The 7,500-nt window shown below is 37.4% G+C and overlaps 1 long non-coding RNA gene across 1 annotated transcript in view; it reads left to right on the forward strand.

Annotated features, from left to right (window-relative positions):
* Window positions 1-7,500, forward strand: part of LOC126567047 (uncharacterized) — a 16,824-nt gene that overhangs the window by 8,020 nt on the left and 1,304 nt on the right. The gene's annotated exons all lie outside the window — the stretch shown is intronic.

Consider the following 7,500-nt stretch of genomic DNA (forward strand, 5'->3'; position numbering starts at 1 on the left):
GACGACTCTTATATGCCTTGGATGACCACTGTCTGATGATTACTTAAGCTTTTATGCCAAAATTTTGATTTCGTGTCTACGTCCCTACATTAGACGACCTTGGATTTTCGTCTCCTGCACCGCCCATGCAACTTTGATGGTCGGGTAACTTTCGCTATTTAATGTCGGAGATCACTTTTCATGATTAATAATGCATCCTGAGACCGTTTTACTCAAAGTTAGAGCAAAAAAATTTTTTTGTCCAAAAATCTTCCGTCGGTCATACGGTACCCATGTCCTATGACTTGTACCAAGTTGTGAAGGGTACATTTTGACAAAAATCCAAAAAATCTTTAAAAAGTCGCTATTGCTTATTGCATTCAGCATCGTTAGACGACTCTTATATGCCTTGGATGACCACTGTCTGATGGATTATTTTAGATTTTATGCCAAAATTTTGATTTCGTGTCTTACGTCCCTACATTAGACGACCTTGGATTTTCGTCTCCTGCACCGCCATGAAACTTTGATGGTCGGGGTAACTTTCGCTATTTACTGTCGGAGATCACTTTTCATGATTAATAATGCATCCTGAGACCGTTTTACTCAAAGTTAGAGCAAAAAAATTTTTTGTCCAAAAATCTCTCCGTCGGTCATACCGCGTACCCATGTCCTATGACTTGTACCAAGTTGTGTAGGGGTACATTTTGACAAAAATCCAAAAAAATCATTAAAAAGTCGCTATTGCTTATTGCATTCAGCATCGTTAGATGACTCTTATATGCCTTGGATGACCACTGTCTGATGATTACTTAAGCTTTTATGCCAAAATTTGATTTCGTGTCTTACGTCCCTACATTAGACGACCTTGGATTTTCGTCTCCTGCACCGCCATGCAACTTTGATGGGTCGGGTAACTTTCGCTATTTAATGTCGAGATCACTTTTCATGATTAATAATGCATCCTGAGGACCGTTTTACTCAAAGTTAGAGCAAAAAAATTTTTTGTCCAAAAATCTTCCGTCGGTCATACCGGTACCCATGTCCTATGACTTGTACCAAGTTGTGAAGGGTACATTTTGACAAAAATCCAAAAAAATCATTAAAAAGTCGCTATTGCTTATTGCATTCAGCATCGTTAGACGACTCTTATATGCCTTGGATGACCACTGTCTGATGATTATTTTAGCTTTTATGCCAAAATTTTGATTTCGTGTCTTACGTCCCTACATAGACGACCTTGGATTTTCTTCTCCACACCGCCATACAACTTTGATGGTCGGGTAACTTTCGCTATTTACTGTCGGAGATCACTTTTCGTGATTAATAATGCATCCTGACACCGTTTACTCATAAGTTAGAGCAAAAAAATTTTTTGTCCAAAAATCTTCCGTCGGTCATACCGGTACCCATGTCCTATGACTTGTACCAAGTTGTGAAGGGTACATTTTGACAAAAATCCAAAAAAATCATTAAAAAGTCGCTATTGCTTATTGCATTCAGCATCGTTAGACGACTCTTATATGCCTTGGATGACCACTGTCTGATGATATTTTAGCTTTTATGCCAAAATTTTGATTTCGTGTCTTACGTCCCTACATTAGACGACCTTGGATTTTCTTCTCCCACACCGCCATGCAACTTTGATGGTCGGGTAACTTTCGCTATTTACGGTCGGAGATCACTTTTCGTGATTAATAATGCATCCTGAGACCGTTTTACTCAAGTTAGAGCAAAAAATTTTTTGTCCAAAAATCTTCCGTCGGTCATACCGGTACCCATGTCCTATGACTTGTACCAAGTTGTGAAGGGTAAATTTTGACAAAAATCCAAAAAAATCATTAAAAAGTCGCTATTGCTTATTGCATTCAGCATCGTTAGACGACTCTAATTGCCTTGGATGACCACTGTCTGATGATTATTTTAGCTTTTATGCCAAAATTTTGATTTCGTGTCTTACGTCCCTACATTAGACGACCTTGGATTTTCGTCTCCTGCACCGCCATGCAACTTTGATGGTCGGGTGACTTTTGCTATTTACCGTCGGAGATCACTTTTCATGCTTAAAAAAGCATCCTGACACAGTTTTACTCAAAGTTAGAGTCAAAAAAATTTTTGTCAAAAAATCTTCCGTCGGTCATACCGATACCCATGTCCTATAACTTGTACCAAGTTGTGAAGGGTAAATTTTGACAAAAATCCAAAAAAATCATTAAAAAGTCGCTATTGCTTATTGCATTCAGCATCGTTAGACGACTCTTATATGCCTTGGATGACCACTGTCTGATGATTACTTAAGCTTTTATGCCAAAATTTTGATTTCGTGTCTTACGTCCCTACATTAGACGACCTTGGATTTTCGTCTCCTGCACCGCCATGCAACTTTGATGGTCGGGTAACTTTCGCTATTTACTGTCGGAGATCACTTTTCATGATTAATAATGCATCCTGAGACCGTTTTACTCAAAGTTAGAGCAAAAAAATTTTTTGTCCAAAAATCTTCCGTCGGTCATACCGGTACCCATGTCCTATGACTTGTACCAAGTTGTGAAGGGTACATTTTGACAAAAATCCAAAAAAATCATTAAAAAGTCGCTATTGCTTATTGCATTCAGCATCGTTAGACGACTCTTATATGCCTTGGATGACCACTGTCTGATGATTATTTTAGATTTTATGCCAAAATTTTGATTTCGTGTCTTACGTCCCTACATTAGACGACCTTGGACTTTCGTCTCCTACACCGCCATGCAACTTTGATGGTCGGGTAACTTTCGCTATTTACTGTCGGAGATCACTTTTCGTGATTAATAATGCATCCTCACCGTTTTACTCAAAGTTAGAGTAAAAAAATTTTTTGTCCAAAAATCTTCCGTCGGTCATACCGGTACCCATGTCCTATGACTTGTACCAAGTTGTGAAGGGTACATTTTGACAAAAATCCAAAAAAATCATTAAAAAGTCGCTATTGCTTATTGCATTCAGCATCGTTAGACGACTCTAATATGCCTTGGATGACCACTGTCTGATGATTATTTTAGCTTTTATGCCAAAATTTTGATTTCGTGTCTTACGTCCCTACATTAGACGACCTTGGATTTTCGTCTCCTGCACCGCCATGCAACTTTGATGGTCGGGTAACTTTCGCTATTTACTGTCGGAGATCACTTTTCATGATTAATAATGCATCCTGAGACCGTTTTACTCAAAGTTAGAGCAAAAAAATTTTTTGTCCAAAAATCTTCCGTCGGTCATACCGGTACCCATGTCCTATGACTTGTACCAAGTTGTGAAGGGTACATTTTGACAAAAATCCAAAAAAATCTTTAAAAAGTCGCTATTGCTTATTGCATTCAGCATCGTTAGACGACTCTTATATGCCTTGGATGACCACTGTCTGATGATTATTTTAGATTTTATGCCAAAATTTTGATTTCGTGTCTTACGTCCCTACATTAGACGACCTTGGATTTTCTTCTCCCACACCGCCATACAACTTTGATGGTCGGGTGATTTTTGCTATTTACTGTCGGTGTTCACTTTTCGTGGTTAAATATGTATTCTGAGACAGTTTTACTCAAAGTTAGAGAAAAAAATTTTCTTCTCAAAAAAATCCCCCCGAAACCAATGTCTTATACATTGTACCAGGTTATGAGGCGCACCTGTGTGTGAAGAGTTCTTCGTGTGGTTTATAGACATTTCAGGCACTTGGTATATATTTTTGGTTTCTTACCAACCAATTCGACTTGCCTTCATCTCTTGTTAGGTTTATAATATCAATACTCGAACTTATATGCATGTTCAGGGACATCATTTTAACTTTCGGTTTGCACCCAAGTCCCGAACTTAGAGATATTTTTGGTTTTGGACCAACCAATTCGACTTGCCTTCATCTCTTGTTAGGTTTATAATATCAATACTCGAACTTATATGCATGTTCAGGGACATCATATTAACTTTCGGTTTGTACCCAAGTCCCGAACTTAGTGATATTTTTGGTTTCCGACCAACCAATTCGACTTGCCTTCATCTCTTGTTAGGTTTATAATATCAATACTCGAACTTATATGCATGTTCAGGGACATCATTTTAACTTTCGGTTTGTACCCAAGTCCCGAACTTAGTGATATTTTTGGTTTCCAACCAACCAATTCGACTTGCCTTCATCTCTTGTTAGGTTTATAATATCAATACTCGAACTTATATGCATGTTCAGGGACATCATATTAACTTTCGGTTTGTACCCAAGTCCCGAACTTAGTGATATTTTTGGTTTCCGACCAACCAATTCGACTTGCCTTCATCTCTTGTTAGGTTTATAATATCAATACTCGAACTTATATGCATGTTCAGGAACATCATTTTAACTTTCGGTTTGCACCCAAGTCCCGAACTTAGAGATATTTTTGGTTTTGGACCAACCAATTCGACTTGCCTTCATCTCTTGTTAGGTTTATAATATCAATACTCGAACTTATATGCATGTTCAGGGACATCATATTAACTTTCGGTTTGTACCCAAGTCCCGAACTTAGTGATATTTTTGGTTTCCGACCAACCAATTCGACTTGCCTTCATCTCTTGTTAGGTTTATAATATCAATACTCGAACTTATATGCATGTTCAGGGACATCATTTTAACTTTCGGTTTGTACCCAAGTCCCGAACTTAGTGATATTTTTGGTTTCCAACCAACCAATTCGACTTGCCTTCATCTCTTGTTAGGTTTATAATATCAATACTCGAACTTATATGCATGTTCAGGGACATCATATTAACTTTCGGTTTGTACCCAAGTCCCGAACTTAGAGATATTTTTGGTTTCTTACTTACCAATTCGACTTGCCTTCATCTCTTGTTAGGTTTATAATATCAATACTCGAACTTATATGCATGTTCAGGGACATCATTTTAACTTTCGGTTTGCACCCAAGTCCCGAACTTAGTGATATTTTTGGTTTCTTACCAACCAATTCGACTTGCCTTCATCTCTTGTTAGGTTTATAATATCAATACTCGAACTTATATGCATGTTCAGGGACATCATTTTAACTTTCGGTTTGCACCCAAGTCCCGAACTTAGAGATATTTTTGGTTTCTTACTTACCAATTCGACTTGCCTTCATCTCTTGTTAGGTTTATAATATCAATACTCGAACTTATATGCATGTTCAGGGACATCATATTCACTTTCGGTTTGCACCCAAGTCCCGAACTTAGTGATATTTTTGGTTTCTTACCAACCAATTCGACTTGCCTTCATCTCTTGTTAGGTTTATAATATCAATACTCGAACTTATATGCATGTTCAGGGACATCATTTTAACTTTCGGTTTGCACCCAAGTCCCGAACTTAGAGATATTTTTGGTTTTGGACCAACCAATTCGACTTGCCTTCATCTCTTGTTAGGTTTATAATATCAATACTCGAACTTATATGCATGTTCAGGGACATCATATTAACTTTCGGTTTGCACCCAAGTCCCGAACTTAGAGATATTTTTGGTTTCTTACTTACCAATTCGACTTGCCTTCATCTCTTGTTAGGTTTATAATATCAATACTCGAACTTATATGCATGTTCAGGGACATCATTTTAACTTTCGGTTTGCACCCAAGTCCCGAACTTAGTGATATTTTTGGTTTCTTACTTACCAATTCGACTTGCCTTCATCTCTTGTTAGGTTTATAATATCAATACTCGAACTTATATGCATGTTCAGGGACATCATTTTAACTTTCGGTTTGCACCCAAGTCCCGAACTTAGAGATATTTTTGGTTTCTTACTTACCAATTCGACTTGCCTTCATCTCTTGTTAGGTTTATAATATCAATACTCGAACTTATATGCATGTTCAGGGACATCATAATAACTTTCGGTTTGCACCCAAGTCCCGAACTTAGAGATATTTTTGGTTTCTTACTTACCAATTCGACTTGCCTTCATCTCTTGTTAGGTTTATAATATCAATACTCGAACTTATATGCATGTTCAGGGACATCATTTTAACTTTCGGTTTGCACCCAAGTCCCGAACTTAGAGATATTTTTGGTTTCTTACTTACCAATTCGACTTGCCTTCATCTCTTGTTAGGTTTATAATATCAATACTCGAACTTATATGCATGTTCAGGGACATCATATTCACTTTCGGTTTGCACCCAAGTCCCGAACTTAGTGATATTTTTGGTTTCTTACCAACCAATTCGACTTGCCTTCATCTCTTGTTAGGTTTATAATATCAATACTCGAACTTATATGCATGTTCAGGGACATCATTTTAACTTTCGGTTTGCACCCAAGTCCCGAACTTAGAGATATTTTTGGTTTTGGACCAACCAATTCGACTTGCCTTCATCTCTTGTTAGGTTTATAATATCAATACTCGAACTTATATGCATGTTCAGGGACATCATATTAACTTTCGGTTTGCACCCAAGTCCCGAACTTAGAGATATTTTTGGTTTCTTACTTACCAATTCGACTTGCCTTCATCTCTTGTTAGGTTTATAATATCAATACTCGAACTTATATGCATGTTCAGGGACATCATTTTAACTTTCGGTTTGCACCCAAGTCCCGAACTTAGTGATATTTTTGGTTTCTTACTTACCAATTCGACTTGCCTTCATCTCTTGTTAGGTTTATAATATCAATACTCGAACTTATATGCATGTTCAGGGACATCATTTTAACTTTCGGTTTGCACCCAAGTCCCGAACTTAGAGATATTTTTGGTTTCTTACTTACCAATTCGACTTGCCTTCATCTCTTGTTAGGTTTATAATATCAATACTCGAACTTATATGCATGTTCAGGGACATCATTTTAACTTTCGGTTTGCACCCAAGTCCCGAACTTAGAGATATTTTTGGTTTCTTACTTACCAATTCGACTTGCCTTCATCTCTTGTTAGGTTTATAATATCAATACTCGAACTTATATGCATGTTCAGGGACATCATTTTAACTTTCGGTTTGCACCCAAGTCCCGAACTTAGAGATATTTTTGGTTTCTTACTTACCAATTCGACTTGCCTTCATCTCTTGTTAGGTTTATAATATCAATACTCGAACTTATATGCATGTTCAGGGACATCATATTCACTTTCGGTTTGCACCCAAGTCCCGAACTTAGAGATATTTTTGGTTTTGGACCAACCAATTCGACTTGCCTTCATCTCTTGTTAGGTTTATAATATCAATACTCGAACTTATATGCATGTTCAGGGACATCATATTAACTTTCGGTTTGTACCCAAGTCCCGAACTTAGTGATATTTTTGGTTTCCGACCAACCAATTCGACTTGCCTTCATCGCTTGTTAGGTTTATAATATCAATACTCGAACTTATATGCATGTTCAGGGACATCATTTTAACTTTCGGTTTGTACCCAAGTCCCGAACTTAGTGATATTTTTGGTTTCCAACCAACCAATTCGACTTGCCTTCATCTCTTGTTAGGTTTATAATATCAATACTCGAACTTATATGCATGTTCAGGGACATCATATTAACTT

Source organism: Anopheles maculipalpis (assembly GCF_943734695.1).
Source record: "Anopheles maculipalpis chromosome X unlocalized genomic scaffold, idAnoMacuDA_375_x X_unloc_89, whole genome shotgun sequence".
Classification (NCBI taxonomy): domain Eukaryota; kingdom Metazoa; phylum Arthropoda; class Insecta; order Diptera; family Culicidae; genus Anopheles; species Anopheles maculipalpis.